This window comes from Microtus ochrogaster, unplaced genomic scaffold (assembly GCF_000317375.1).
Source record: "Microtus ochrogaster isolate Prairie Vole_2 unplaced genomic scaffold, MicOch1.0 UNK59, whole genome shotgun sequence".
Taxonomy (NCBI): domain Eukaryota; kingdom Metazoa; phylum Chordata; class Mammalia; order Rodentia; family Cricetidae; genus Microtus; species Microtus ochrogaster.
The window spans coordinates 1,942,391-1,958,707 of NW_004949157.1; the positions used below are offsets into that span (position 1 = coordinate 1,942,391).

The window sequence follows — 16,317 nt, forward strand, 5'->3', positions numbered from 1 at the left end:
TGAGCATCCAAACTGCCTAGGCACCTACAAAGCCAGTACGTGCAGTAGGATCAGAAAACCATTGCCATTGTTCTTATGAATAACAAAATCAACAATAGTCCCACTCTCCTGTTACATTTAAGATTGAGCCACCTATCTAGCAATATGTAGCAATATTTACACTTTTCAGTGACTAGAAGAACAATTCAAAGACAAAATAAGTCCTTTAAAATTGGTCAAATAGTGGCTACCTAGCAGGCCTGCACCGCAATGTCCCTAGTGACCCTGCAGTGCTTTCCCACACACAGCGCTGTGTACTCCTCTCATCAGTGAGTTGGAGGCTGGCAGTGACAAGGAACAGAGAAGTTGAACCTCAACTTGATCAAGAAATTTTTCATGGTGAAGAGCAGCCTACAGTAGGGAAACAGTGCTCAGGACCAGCAGAGTCTGCCTAGAGAGCATCTGGACATGGTTGTGATATACACCAGTGGGCACCAGAACAATGAGAACACTCTACTGGCAGTTGACTTTTTAATTAAGGAAAGTGTGTTCAATATGAGCACAGCTGGCAGGATGGATGTCTGCAAGCCCTTGTCTATCCAGGTCATGTAGTCTACTTGCAAGGCCTGTGAAATGGCACAGAAGTACAACTATTTCCCTTGGGGTGGTGCTCATCTGGGTTACCTACTATGAGAGCTGCATCAGCTCTGAGTAGAGCTGCATTAATGAGTGGAACACCATGCATGACCTGGAGCTCACAAGACCTGACTCACCAGCATTGTTTGTGGACAAGCCAACTGAGAGGGAAAGAAATGAGCATGTCATTAAAGCCAAGCTCCAGAGCATCATGATGATTTAGGACCTTGAAAAAAATGTGACTTCTAAGGAAATCAGCAATGAACTGGAGAAGCAATGAACTGTAACTTGAAAGAATTCAAGGAGTTCATCGATAATGAGATGTTGTTCATCTTGGGTTAGGTGGAAAAGCCCTCCCTTATCTTTGACCATCTTTATTTAGGCTCCAAGTGTAATGCATCCAATATGGAGGAACTGAAGGGTTCAGTGGTTGACTACATTTTAAATATCACTAGAGAAACAGAAAATGATATGGGACTTCCTTCTGTATGCTATGATTGCCATTAATGAATAAAGAAATTACTTTGGACTTATAGCAGGGCAGAATTTAGGTAGGTGGGGACAACCAAACTGAATGCTGGGAGAAAGAAGGGCAGAGTTAGAGAGAAGCTATGGAGCTGCCACCAGAGACAGACGCTGGAACTTTAGCAAGTAAGCCAACTATGTGGCGGTATACAGATTACTAGAAATGGGTTAAATTAATATGAAAGAGTTACTCAATAAAAAGCTAGAGCTAATAGGCCAAGCAGTAATTTAATTAAGACAGTTTCTGTGGGATTATTTCGGGGCTAAATGGCTGAGAACCAACAAGCAGCTCCCTCCTTATTACAAGACAGTTTTTCCCCATGGCTTCTTTTGCATACATCTGAGTCTATGATGAGAAAAACCACAGACCTTGTCCACTGAAATGAAGCCTATAATTTTATCAAGAAAGCAAAAAGGAATCATCCAAGTGCCTGGTCCATTACAAAATGGTGTCAGTCAGCTGATCTGCATCCACGGTCATAGCCTACAAGATGAAGGAATTTGGCCGACTGTAGTGAGGAGCAGCGGGCTGCATCCAGCCACCTGGCTAGCTTTACCGGCTGCCCGCATGGCTAGCTTATGCCCCGAAATAATTACACGGAAAGCAGGGAGATGGGGGCAGTCCTCCACCCAGCTCAATAGAAGTTTACTTGACCAAGAAAACCTAAATAATAACAACAGCAAGAGGAGCTTCCCTGATGACTTTGAGTGCAATGCTGTGTTTTGAATTCTCAGTAAAGTGAAGCCTTCCTAAACATCCTGTGCCATCTGCATGTACCCTGCTGGTGGGGCTCCTGAGACCTCCACAGAGCGGCATGAAGACCCCTGTGCTCCTGCCATCTGCAACCAGCCAGCCTTCCTGCCCCATGTCACATCTTCCCCAATGGCCTACTTGAGCAGCAGGTACCAAGCTCCAGAGAGGCTGTTCTCTGTTCCAGCCAACAGCCTCCCTGTCCCAATTTTAACTACCAGCAGACTTGAGGAAGCCAGATGTCGGTGGCTCTGGAGCTGGGATTTCCCCAGAACCACCAGCAAATCTTCTAGAGCCTTCCAGAGAACCCTCAAAAGTCCTTCCAAAATCCCTCCTATTGAAGAATTCTCACTGTGATAAGAACACAGCCAACATGGGAGTAGTGAAGGAAGAATGGTCAACTAAGAAAGATTGAGCTAAGGACCTGAGGCTTCTGTTCAGTAATGAGGCAGGGAAGCCGACCACCAATAGCTACCTGGTGCAGCATCAGGAGTCCATCATCCAGCTGCAGAAGGCAAGCCTGGTCTGAAAGCACATCAAACAACTAGAGAGGTTGAAGATCCAGCCTTCAGACCACTATCAATCTGCAGGGAAAGTGCCACCAGCAGGCTGGAGGCTAGCACCCTGAGGATGGCCAGGAGCCTGGACACGCGAACCTATGCAGCCAATCAGGGACTGATGAGAAACTTCCAGAAGGAGTCTTGGTAAAGAAACCTATTCTTACCCTCCTCCACCTATATCACACCAGTAACGTATGAAAGACTTCCTGAAGACCGTGTGTTACATGACAAATGTTCACCACCTAGCCTGGGCTCCCAGAAAGCCTCCTCCTCCATGAGTTCCAACCTAATCCAGAGTTCCAGTGGTGACAGCATCCACAGTGTCTAAGAAAGCCAAGGCTGGAGAAGCAGTAGGCACAGGAGATCAAGATGTGACTCCAGTTGGCAGGCTTCACTGTGTCATTCTCACTAAAATGTTCCCACTTCATCTCCAAACTGGGAGGTCTCAACTTCTCCATGGAGGTCCTGTCCAATGAGGCTGACACATCCACCATTGCCAGCTTGTGGGATGACAAATATGGTCATTCTTCCTTCTTGCATGAACCCAAGGCCATTTGAAAAGCCAGTCTAGAATGAATAAAAGGTAACCAGTATTCTGCCATGTGAGTTGAGGTTCTCATGATATCTTGATCACTGCCACTCATGTCTTGATCTGTGTTAACTTCAGTCATACTGGTTTTCCTTACTCTTGCCAAAGAGAAGAGGGGAGGAAACAGAAGTAGCATAGCACACATGAAGGAGACCCAGTGTAGGGCCTAGGCAACCTGAAAACTGTCAAGCAGGAGGCCGACAGCACTGACCCTTAATCCCTATCTTTGAGAAGATATGGACACACAGGCTGGGGCAGTGTCTTTTTTCTGAGTGTCTTGCCTGCCATGTCCTAGATTTGATCTCCAGCACCCTATAAAATCAGGCTTGGAAGCACACTCCCATAATCCCATCATTGGACTTGGAGGCAGTTGGAATTTGAAAGTTATTCTCAGTTGTATAATGAGTTTCAGGCCATAGTGATGGAGAGAAAATAAATCTGTACATACAAAATATTTTAATGTGCAACCTGTAAGAAAAGAGCCATGGTGATATTGTCACTACAGCCCTCTCCCTAGATCATTCCTGTCTTTGACGGAAAATTCTCAAATAACAACACAAGTTCTACCTCCATTCTCACTGTCCATTTTGTTTTTAAATAGTAATGACCAAGGCTTGTTCCGAGGAACAATGTTGTGTCTGAAAGGATTTTTTCTAAGAGACTTGTTGGGGGGGGTTGTTTTCTTGTTTTGTTTTTGTGGTTTTTTTGGAGGGTGGGGTCCCCAAAAGCATCAAGATTTTGAACCTGACCATCCCAAGTACAGCTAGGTGAAATCATCAGACAAAGCACTGAAGGCATATGCAGTGGGGATGTAGGAGCCTCAGCTTCTAGCATCAAGCTTACATCACTCAATCATGTGGAAGGAAGTACTACGAACATCACTGAGCCATGTCTGCTGCTAATAAGACATTGTTTTGTTTGCAATTGGAATGAACTCATGTCCTTGAGGTTGTGGGTCTGGGGTGAGGATCATTTTACTGAAACACTGTGATCAACCCCCTCCCCCCAACTAGGCTCATTAGGTGCCATCTGAACATTTGTTGAGGAAAGGCATGTCAGCAATGGGATACTTTTACATGGGCCCCTCTCAAGGAGCCACAGTTAGGAGTGGGTCTGTTGAAAAATCTTGACAGATGTTTACATACATCTCTTCCTGCAGGAAGAGTACTCCTTCCTGTCAATAGAATACAGCTTCCTTTTCAAAAAATAAAATAAAATTGATCAAATAATAATGATATTGAGCTATTTGTAAATGTCATAGCAAAAAAATTACAACTTCATGAATATGATCATTATATGAAATTAATAGGACAGTTCAATACCCAGAAATGTGGGTTTGAGAAGTATACACTTTTTTCTGTAAGTAGAGAATTCTAAATAAATTTGATATAGCTCATGAAGCAAAATGCTTCTGAACAGACATAGTTAAATAAATTGACATTCTTGTCTATGTTTTAATTACCTCCTATTTATTCTATCTGTTGTAAACAGAGACTTCTTATTCATTTCCCAGCTGCCCAGACCCGAATAATCACACAGAAACTATATTAATTGCAACACTGTTTGGCCAATGATTCAGGCGTATTTCTAGCTAGCTTTTATATATTGAATCAAACCATTTCTATTAACCTATATATCAGCACAAGGCTGTGGCTTACTGGTATAATCCAGCATCTGTCTCCTTCAGCAGCTAATAGGTATCTTCCTGACTCCACCTACTTTCTCTCTATATCTCTGTTCAGATTTCCCACTTGGCTGTACACTGCTAAGCCATTGGCCAAAACAATGTTATTCATCAACCAATAAAAGCAACACATATACAGAAGGACATCTCATATCAATCAGTAAGAGAGACATCCTCACAAAGATGTTATGAATACCTGGGTTTTCAAAGATGACATAAATATTAATTTATTAGTCATATATACTAAAAGTTCAGTAAATGAATATGTATTATCTATGTAAAGTCATGCAGGGATTTCATTAAGAACACAATAAAAGTGTTAGTAGCTGTAGATATCAGTATTTATGGTATTAAAAGGTTGAGGTAACCTAGGTTCCCATAGGAGAATGTGCTTTGTTCATCTGGAGTTGTTGTTATGATTTATTTCACTTAAGAACATTTTTATGTAACCCTGAGTACACAGGTAAATAAAATAGACAGACATAAAATGTTTACTGATAATACATCATAATATTTATTGTATAATTCCTTACATATGCCTATACATAAACATTTTATTGGTTATTAAAGACAAAAGCATGCTAATGAAATAGACATGTTAGTTATTTTTACATAAGGATATTTGGTAGCAGGATATAGAAAATGTTCCATTTTTTCAGAGGTGATAATACTTAGATTTAAGATTAGCAGTGCTGAAAGTGACATTTCACGTAATTATGTAATACAAAATGGCAGAAGTATGTATAAGAACATTCCAGAAACTGCTTTAAAGTCTCTCCTAATTCCCAAGCAAATTTATTTATACAGTTCACATTCAGTCCTAGAGCATGTACATCATGTCCCCAGCCTGGGGCATGGGCAGACTCACCTTCTACCTACTCTGCAAAATCAAGTCCCATCAAAGTGAGGTGACGTGACATCCTGGATAAGAAGTAAAACTAATATCACCTAGTGGATAACTTTCAGAACAATGTGCTCTGGCGTGAGATGCGAGCCTTGACAGGCAAGTACAAGGTCATCACACACCAGACTGTCCACAAAATATGGCCCCTGGACAAGCATGGTAGGGAGAGCAGTATAGAAGGATTCAACCAAGGTAAGACTTGATTAAAACACCTGAGTTCCCTGCACATGCACCTGGTGACTATTATCTTTATGTGGGGGCATGGAATAGACAATCTGCTGTTCCTGAAACTGGTCAGGGTCAAAATGGTCCATGTTTTCTGCCAGACTCCATATCACTTTCTTCTCAGGATCCTGTGACCAATTCCCTGTCATTACTATTATGACTTAGAAAGCCATCCTTACAAACCCAGGCCCTTCTTGTCTTCTCTTTCTGTAGCCTCCCTTCTTCCATTAACCTGAGTGCAGCATTCCTTATTACTAACAAAAGAAAATAAAAATAAAACTTGAACAAAATTTTATGACTCTCAAGTTAGCAGTTTTATCAATGGTTTACAAAATAAAATACTCTAACAATTTTATTTATTCAAGAATGTACTAATTTTATATTCACATGCTGAGAAATGATGGTGGAAAAGAATAAAACATTTTTTCTCGCAACTATAACTTTATGATTTTGTAAGAGCAGAAAATTTTGTATGTATAATAAAAGCACTGCAATTTATAGCATACAATATTTGAATCTGAGCTGAGATGTTGCTGGGCAGCATCCTAGTGTTGCATTTTGTGACATTATAGACATTGAAAAATGTAAATGTGTGTTCAGAACCAAGGTTGCAGTAAGTCACAGTGCTACATGGGCTAGTCCTGCCAGAAATAAAATGGATTCATTATGAATTCGATTAGTTCAGTGCACATTTAGAAACCTTTTACAATAGACAAATTTTTCACTACCCCTTGCATTTAAATATTTGGCACCCTATGGGATTGTGACCCACAGTTTAACAATCTGGGGTCTAGGTAATTATGGAGGCTGACAGAGAACCACAACCTGTTACTCAGAGAAAAGCAGAGAAATATCACTTGGTTCAGATGATAAGAAAATTGTTTGTTAGGGGGTGGGGGGGTGAGGGGAAGAACATTATCTACAGGAACCGAGTGAAGAATGGGGGACGGTACAGTTAGGCCATTTGAAGGGCTCCTGACAATATCAATTGTCAAAACCACACATAATATTGGTCTATAATTTTAGGAATTGGCTAGGTGTTTGTGCAGCCTTAAAATTATGAATTTTCATCTTAGGTCTTCTCTTTTAGAAGTTTATCCTTATGAAAACAAGGAAACTATTTTTATAACACATGATTATTTTTGATGCCAAAAAACTCTAAGTGACACAAATGTTTATGCATGCATAAAAACTTAATTTTGTCTCCACATTTTCTTCTGTATTTGAAGCTACTAGTATTTTAAAGGCAAGCCAAGAGCCAATCTCCATGTTCAATGTATATTTGAACCATTTAAAAGTAGACTATATATGACACAATTTTCTGTATATTTACATACAAATTGATGTACCAAAATGTTACTGGTAATGTTTTCTTCATGATTATAGGCTAATAAATTTCTTTTGCTTGTATACATTTTCTTAAAACTTCTATGATACACATGCATTACTTTCGTAATAAAGAAAATAAATTCTCCATTATTAATCACATGTTTGATGTAACATAAAATACTCAGTTTTACTGAAGCAAAGAAATGTAATATTGGTGGGTCTTTGTTGTCAAAAATAAGTGGGAAACTGGCCATTTACCTTTGTGAAAGACCAGTGAAATATAACATCTAAGTTGAATAAAGCTTAGCACTGGAACAGATTTCTCAGTTAAGAATTTGTTTTCTGATTTTACACATCACTCATTATGTATTTTAACAATACCTTTTCTTTCAGAAATGGAGTGTTACTGACTTTAAAGGTTTAGGAAGGTATAAAGGACTGCAAACCACATAACAGGCAAGGTCTTTAGAAACTAAGGACAGAAAAAATGATTGTATTATTCCATTATAGGTGATAGAATCACAGGATTGTCCAACCATTTGAAATTGCAATATCATGCTGTCACATGTCATCATCAACTTGGTGGGCCTCATTCACAGCTATCCCAGGATTGGTGCATTTCACAGATCACAGGTATATGATAGCCTCTCTACAAAAGAAAGCACTGCTACAGATACATAATAAGGCACATTAGAACTGTCATACAAATTTGTGTTAGTCATTACATTTATATTATTCAATATAAAAATAGCCGGTAAGGGCCTGTTCGCCTGCAAGCTCAGTGAAACTCTGGAACACAGATTGCTCCAATACTGAGGGGATCTAAGAGCCAGCCAGCAGGAAGTATTCCTACCAGTGGGCTGTCCCACAACCCACCCCACTCCCACACCCGCCTGTTTTCCTGTGAGCTCAGTGGAACCCTGGAAAACAGCTAGCTCCAATACTGAGGGGATCTAAGAGGTGAGGCAGTGATCAAAGGGCTGAACAGCCAGACACCCCACTCTCTGGAACCTACCCAGTGGGACAAAATCCGATGGCCCCTACTCAACTTCCTTAGCTTTTCTAGCCAGACAGCAGGGAGTATTCCTGTAGCTGGGCTATCTCCAACCCCCCCCTGCCTCCACACCCACTTTTTCACCTGCTAGCTCAGTGGAACTATGGAATGCAGACTGCTCCAATACTGAGGGGGACTTGGGAGTTTGCTCCAATATTGAGGGATCCTAAGAGACAGTCACAGCTTGGATTGGACCAAGATGCCAAAACACTGCAAGAATTCCTCCAACATCCTAAAAAGCAACCTGGCAACACCAGGACCCAGTGGAAACACAAAAGGAAGATGTGATCATCCTAACCCAGAAGAAGAAGAAGAAGAAGAAGAAGAAAATGACATTAAGTAATTCCCAGCAACCACATGATGGCTCACAACCATCTGTAATGAGGTCTGATGCCCTCTTCTGGCCTGCAGGCATACACACAGACAGAACATTGTATACATAATAAATAAATATTTTAAAAAAAGTTTTAAAAAATGATGGAAACCTTTAAAAAGGAAGTGAAAAACTCCCTTAAAGAAATGGAAGAGAAGACAAACAAAAAGTTGGAAGAAATTAATAAAACCCTCAAAGAAACCCAAGAAAACCAATAAAAACCAAAAAACAGGTGAAGGAAACAGTTCAAGACTTGAAGACTAAAATAGAGGTAATAAAGAAAACACAAACAGAGGGAATTCTAGATATGGAAAATATGGGTAAATAAACAGGTACTACAGAGATGTATATAATCAACAGAATACAAGAGATAGAAGAAAGAATCTCAGGTACTGAAGATATGATAAAGAAAATAGACTCATTAGTTAAAGAAAACATTAAATCCAACAAAATCTTAACACAAAACATTAAGGAAATCTGGGGCACCCTGAAAAGACCAAAGCTAAGAATAATAGGAGTAGAAGAAAGAGAATTCCAGCTCAAAGGCACAGAAAATATACTCAACAAAATTATAGAAGAAAACTTTCCCAGCCTAAAGAAATTAGACAATAAAATCCTAAATAACCCAATTAAAAAAATGGGGTACTGAACTGAATGGAGAATTCTCAACAGAAGAATTTCAAATGGCCAATAGATACTTAAGAACATGTTCAACTTCCTTATCTATTAGGGAAATTAAAATAAAAACAACTCTGAGATACCATCTTACACCAGACAAAATGGCTAAGATCAAACACACCAAGGAGAGCTTATGCTGGAGATAATGTGGAGTAAGGGGAACACTCATCCATTGCTGGTGGGAATGCTAATTTGTGCAATCTCTTTGGAAATCAGTATGGCGGTTTCTCAGGAAATTGGGAATCAACCTACCTCAGGATCCAGCAATACCACTCTTGGGAATATAACCAAGAGATGCTCAATCATACTACAAAAGCATTTGTTCAACTATGTTCATAGCAGCATTATTTGTAATAGGCAGAACCTAGAAACAACCTACATGCCCCCAAATGGAAGAATGAATAAATTAAGTGTGGCACATTTACACATTAGAGTACTACTCAGTGGTAAAATCAATGACATCTTGTATTTTGCAGGCAAATGGATGGAATTAGAAAGGACTATCCTGAGTGAGGTAACCTAGACCCAAAAATATGAATATGGTATATACTCACTCATAAGTGGATACTGGCCATAAACAAATGACATTGAGCCTGTAGTTCATGATCCTAGAGAAGCTAAATAATAAAGTGAACCCAAAGAAAAATACATATAGACCCACCTGGAAATCAGAAACAGACAAGATTATCTGACAAAATTGGGAGCATGGGGGTGGGGGTAGAAAGAAGAGGAAGAGGGGAGGATTGAGGAAAACTTGAGGGAATGGGATAGTCGAGATGGAAGGACACATATGAGAGCAAGGAAGTAGATAACTTGATTGAGGGAGCCTTTATGGGGTTAGCAAGAAACCTGGCTCTAGAAAAATGTCCAGGAATCCACAAGGATGACCCCAGTTAAGACCCTAAGCAATAAAGGAGAGGGTGCCTGAGCTGGCCTTGGCCTGTAGTCAGACTGATGATTATCTTCAATATCACCATAGAACCTTAGTCCAAAAAAAACCAGATGGAAACAGAGGCAGAGAACTGCCTCAGAGCACTGGACTGAGCTCCCAAGGTCCAGTTGAAGAGTGGAAGGAATGAGATTATGAGCAAGACCATGCAGAATTTATCCACTGAGACAGTTTGCCTGAGCTAGTGGGAGCTCATCAACTCCAACTGGACTGGGAGTGAAGAAGAATGGGATCAAACTAGTACCTCTGAATGTGGTTGACAGTTGGGGAAGACTGAGGGGCCACTGACAGTGGCAGGTACCAGGATTTGTCTCTATGTCATGTACTGGCTTTTTTGGGATCCTATTCTCTTTGGATGTATACTTTGCTTAACCTAGATGTAGTGGGGAGGGCTTGGACTTGCCACAGGGCAGGGTGCTTTGTCCTCTGTTAGAATTGGAGGGGGTGGGAGGGGGTGTGGAGGGAGTGGGAGGAAGGGAGGAAGTGGGAATTTAGATTGCTATTTTTAAAGTAATAAAATAAAAAATAAACAATATGTTCATAGAAAAAAATAGCAGGTAAGTAAAACAGCAAAGAATTCTATTGCTTTTCAAATATTTTTCTTTCCCCAAGCATCCTTTAATTCCTAGATGATTCATAGTCTCATTTAATGCTGATGAGTTAGTGAGACAGACAGGGGTGTGGCTAAACACAGCTACTGCTTTAATAGATTTCCCCTTAAAGATAAAAGAACCCATAAAGAATACTTTAAAACTTTCACTCACACAAAACTAACTAGAAAAATATTGTGACAGATGGTGTCCCTCATGTTGTCTTCACATTTTGACTGTCGCCTTCAATACATTCCGATTTTCCTAACTCAGAAAGAAAACTCAATTATTGTGAGAGTATTGCAGAGTTTTTAAACTTCATTTTGAAGATTTTTAACTGAAAAGATAAGAAAATAAGGTAACCAGTCACAAGTAAGAGGAGGAAGAGCTACAAGGTAATGTACTTAAACAAATATAATAAGATCATCAGTTATTTACTCTTCCAAGTATTCCTTCTTTTTTGCCCTTCCATCCCACACTCCAATTCACTAATTCACTAATTCACTGTAAACTTTTTTCTATTGTTTTCTGTCTATTTTCCCCTTAAAAGGAACTTCCCCCACTTCCTCTTACTAGTTTCCTGACCTCTATAGGTATTGCAAATGAAATATATTTAGCTGAATGTCAACATCCACAGATGAAAGAAAATATGAGACCTTTATTTTTCTGGGTCTAGATTACCTCAGAACGATTGTCTCTAACTCCATCTATATTACTTATGAACTTTGTAATTCCACTTTTCTTAATATCTGAATATTCTATTGTGTAAATAGACCATAGTTTTATTATCTCTTCATCAGTTGATGGACACCCAGCGTGTTTCTATTTCATGACAATTATAAATAGAGCACCGATAAACATTGAAGAACAAGTATCCTCATAATAAGATATAGGGTGCTTTGGGTATATGCCCACGAGTCCTATAGCTAGGTCACACAACAGAACTATTCTCAGCTTTTGGAAGCATCCTTACATTAACTTCCTAGTACTTGTACGAGTTTTACACTCCCATTGCCAGTGAATGAGTGTTTCTCTTTCACCACTTCCACACCGGCATTTGTCATCACTTTTTTTTCATCCCTGAAAACAGACAAACTAGTAACATTGTACCATCTGATTTGGTTACATTTAGGAATATATACATATATACATGCAATAAAAATTAATGAAAAAAGAGGCCTTGGGTTTGAATGATAACAGGTTAGGGGCTATGGAAGGGTTTGGAGGGAGACATAAAAAAGGGAGAAATGTAACTATAATCACAAGAACTTTAAATAGGGGAAAATGAAAGAAAGGTAGAAAAGAAGAAAGGAAGGAGGAACGGAGTGAGGGAAGAAGGAAGGAAGGGAGGGAGGGAGGAAGGAAGGAAGGAAGCAAGGAAGGAAGGAAGGAAGAAAGAAAGAAAGAAAGAAAGAAAGAAAGAAAGAAAGAAAGAAAGAAAGAAAGAAAGAAGTGGCTAAACAAGCTCTGACAGCAAATTAGGAAGCAGCTGTGGTTCTGCTTCAGGTGCTGCCTCTGGATTCCTGTCCTGAACTATTGCAATGATGGTATCTTTGCTGGTACATAAGAATTTTTGTTTGTTTCATATGGTTCTATTTATCCATATCGAGTTAAATTTTACATATGATAAATATGGATTTACTTTCATTCTTATATGTACAACTATATACATTTTGATCAGTACCATTTTGTGAGGATACTCCCTTTCTTCTTATGTATACTTTTGACTTCTTCACCAAAAATCAGGTGTCCAAAGGTATGTGGATTTATTTCCTTCTTCAGTTTTTTTCCATTGATTGCCATAACTTTTTAAATCAATTCTATGTTGTTTTTCTTGACATAGTTTTGAAGTAAAGCTAAAAACCAGGAATACTGATACTGCCAGCAATATTTTTTTTTCTGGTTAGGGATAGCGTTGGCAATCCTTGGTTTTTGATACTTTCATAAGAAGATAATTTTTTATTAAATTTCTTTGAAGAAGTATGTTGGGATTTTGGTTGGGGAATGCATTGTGTCTGTAGATTGCTTTTGGCAGGATAGCCAATTTCATAATATTAATTCCATCATCAAGAACTTAGACAACAATGAGGGCATTAAGAGGGATTTACATAGATCTAATCTACATGGGAAGTAGAAAAAGACAAAATCTCCTGAATAAATTGGGAGCATGGAAACCTTGGGGGAGGGTTGAAGAGGAGAGGGAAGAGGCAGGGAGGGGAGCAGAAAAAATGTAGATCTCAATAAAAACCAATAAAAAAAATAATTCTATCATCATTGAGCTTTTGTCATCTTTCCAACTTCTAGATTCTTTTTTCTTTCTGCATTGTCCTAAAATTTTTATTATACAAGTATTTCACTTGCTTAAAAATTTTGAGGCTTTTATGAATGGTACTGTTTCTTTGATTACTTTTCAGTATATTTGTATATTGGAAGGCTACTTGTAGTGATGGGAGAGGCAGGCTGCATTCCCAGCGCCTGGCCGCCTTGCTAGTTTTCACCCCAAATAATTACACGAAAACTGTATTCTTTTAAACACTGTTAGGGCCCATTAGCTCTAGCCTCTTACTGGCTAATTATCACATCTTGATTAATCCATTTCTAATAATCTGTGTAGCACCACGAGGTGATGGCTTACCAGAAGGATCTTAACCTGTGTCCATCTTGGAGAAGAAAGCTATAGCATCTGCCTCACTTCCCGTCTTCCCAGCATTCTGTTCTGTCTACTCCGCCTACCTAGTTTTCTGTCCTATCAAGGGCCAAGGCAGTTTCTTTATTAACCAATGAAAGTAACATGTAGACCCTCCTCCATCAGCTATTGAAAAGTCATCAAAAATGATTTTTCTTTTTCTAGCATTCATCAATTACAAATTGTTTCTTAGCACGGAGTGTAATTTTGTGTCTATTTCCCCTACTTGGTGCTGGAATTTTGTCTTGTTTAGACATGTGCAGGTATTATGTGTGCTGTCACAGTATCTTTGAGTTCATATGTGTATCAACCCTGTTGTACGTGCAACATATTGTTTCTTTGAAGACATATACCACCTTTGCCTCTTACGATTGTTCTACCTCTGATTCTGTATAGATCCCTGAGCCTGGAGTGTACGTGTGTATGTGTGTACGTGTGTATGTGTGTATGTGTATGTGTGTGTGTGTGTGAAAGAGAGAGAGGGGGGGCGGGGGGAGAGAGAGAGAGAGAAGAAGAAGGGAGGGAGGGGGAAAGAGAGAGAGGGAAGGACTTCCCACTTGGAGTGGGATATTCCAAAGTTTCTTACTCTCAACATGTTGTTAAGTTGTGGCAATTTACAGCAAGCCCACAGTCAACATTCTTCATGGAGAGAAACTCACAGTATGTCCATTAAACTCAGGAACCGGCTACCAAGTCCACTTTTTCCATAGTTATTCAATACAGTGCTTTGAAGCCTTAACTAAAGCAGTAAGATCACTGAAGGAAATCAAAGATATTATTATCAATAGAATGACAATAATACTAAAGAGCAAGTCCAATCTCAGATGCAGTTGGCCAACATAAAACAGACCACATGAAACTTTTTTTGTATTTTTTTTTGACTTTGGTTTTCTTTATTTTTCTTGAAAAATAGATTCTTCTATCATACAATACATCCCAACCTGTTTTCTCTCCCTCCACTCCTCCCAATTCTTCTCTCCCCTCTCTGCAGATCCATTTCCCTTCAAGAAAGAGCAGTACTCCAAGAGATGACAGTCAAACAGGACAAAACAGGATACAATAAGACAAGGTGAAAGCCCTCCTAACAAGGCTTGAGAAAGCAATGCAGTAAAAAAAAAATGTTGGGCAGGCAAAAGACTTGAAGACAGCGCCAATCCCACTGTTAGGAGTTCCACAAAAACAGCTAACAATCATAGCAAATATGCGGAGGATCTGGTGCAGACTCATGCAGGCTCTGGGCTTGCTGTTTCAGTTTCTGTGATCACATATGTGTCCTTCTTAGTTGATTCAGTGGGCCATGTTCTCCTGGTGTCCTCCATTCCCTCTAACTCCTACAGTTTTTCCTCTGCCTCTTCTGTAGGGTTTTCCAATCTCTGAGGGGAGAGACGCAGTGGATACCTCCAATTTATACTCTGCATGCTGTCTGGTTATGGATGTCTGTAACCATTCCCATCTGCAGATGGAGGAAGCCTCTCTGATGATGACTGAACAAGGCTCCAATTTATGCATATAGCAGAATATCTTTAGGAATCATTTCATTTATTTATTCATTTTTACTGTTAGTTGTTTTTTTTCTGTCCTAGGTCTCTGAACTATCCAGAAACCTATCTCTGTCCACCAGATAGTATAGTGTCTATGCTTCCTCTAGAGGCATGGGTCTCAATTAATCCAAACGTTGGGAGAAAGAAAGAAATTACTCTTAACTTGAAGTTGAGTAAATCGGAAGGGGAAGATCTGTGAGGAGATGGGAGACAGAAAAGAATATGATCAAAATTTTTTCATATGAATTTCTCAAAAATAAATAGAAATAAAAAGAAATTGAAAAGACATTATCTTTTAATGATAGAATAAAACCTAACTAGATACCAAACCTATCAATGTCCTGAATTTTGAGTCTATAGCCTCCAAAACTATGAAAAACTACTTTGTTATTGTTTTTGCACACAATGGTAGTTTTGTGCATCAACTTCACTAGGTAAAGAACACACAACCAACTAACATTCCTTCCTGTGATTCTCTGAATGTGTTTCTGGCATACTTTAGCATTTTAATTCACAAAATGAGTAAAGAAGATTGATTAGGATGATGACATCATCCATTGTATTGAAGTATGACTATGACAAAAAGACAGTCTGTGATTATTTTCAGAGTAGTTTGCAGAGAGTAAGACAACAAAGTATGGAATTTTCATGCCAAATATTTTATATTTGGGTGGAATTTTCTATAGATGTCTGTTAAGTCCATTTGATTCATTGCCTCCATTAATTCTCTTATTTCTCTATTAGGTTTCTATCTGATTGACCTGTCCATTGGTGAGAGAGGAGTGTTGAAGTCTCCTACTACTAGTGTGTGTGGTTTGATGGCAGCCTTGAGTTTTAGTAATGTTTCTTTTACGTACATGGGTGCTTTTCTATTAGGGGCATAGATATTCAGGATTGTGACTTCATCCTGATGAATTGTTCCTGTTATGAGTATAAAATGTGCCTCTCCATCTCTTCTGATTGATTTTAGTTTGAAGTCAACTTTGTTAGAATTTAGTATGGCCATGCCTGCTTGTTTCTTAGGTTCATTTGCTGGATAAACCATTTCCCATCTCTTTACTCTGAGTAGGTGCCTGTCTTTGTGGTTAAGGTGTGTTTATTGTAAACAGCAGAATGTTGGATCCTGTTTTCTTATCCAATCTCTTAGCCTGGGCCTTTTTATAAGTGAGTTGAGTCCATTGACATTAAGTGATATTAATGACCAGTGGTTGTTAACTCCGGTCACTTTTTTAGTAGTAGAGTTTGTGTGTTTCCCTTCTTTGAG

General features: G+C 39.2%; 1 pseudogene; it reads left to right on the plus strand.

Moving 5' to 3' along the window:
* The first annotated feature begins 249 nt into the window (after positions 1–249).
* On the plus strand, positions 250–3,009 carry LOC101998108 (annotated as a pseudogene).
* The last annotated feature ends 13,308 nt before the right edge of the window (positions 3,010–16,317 follow it).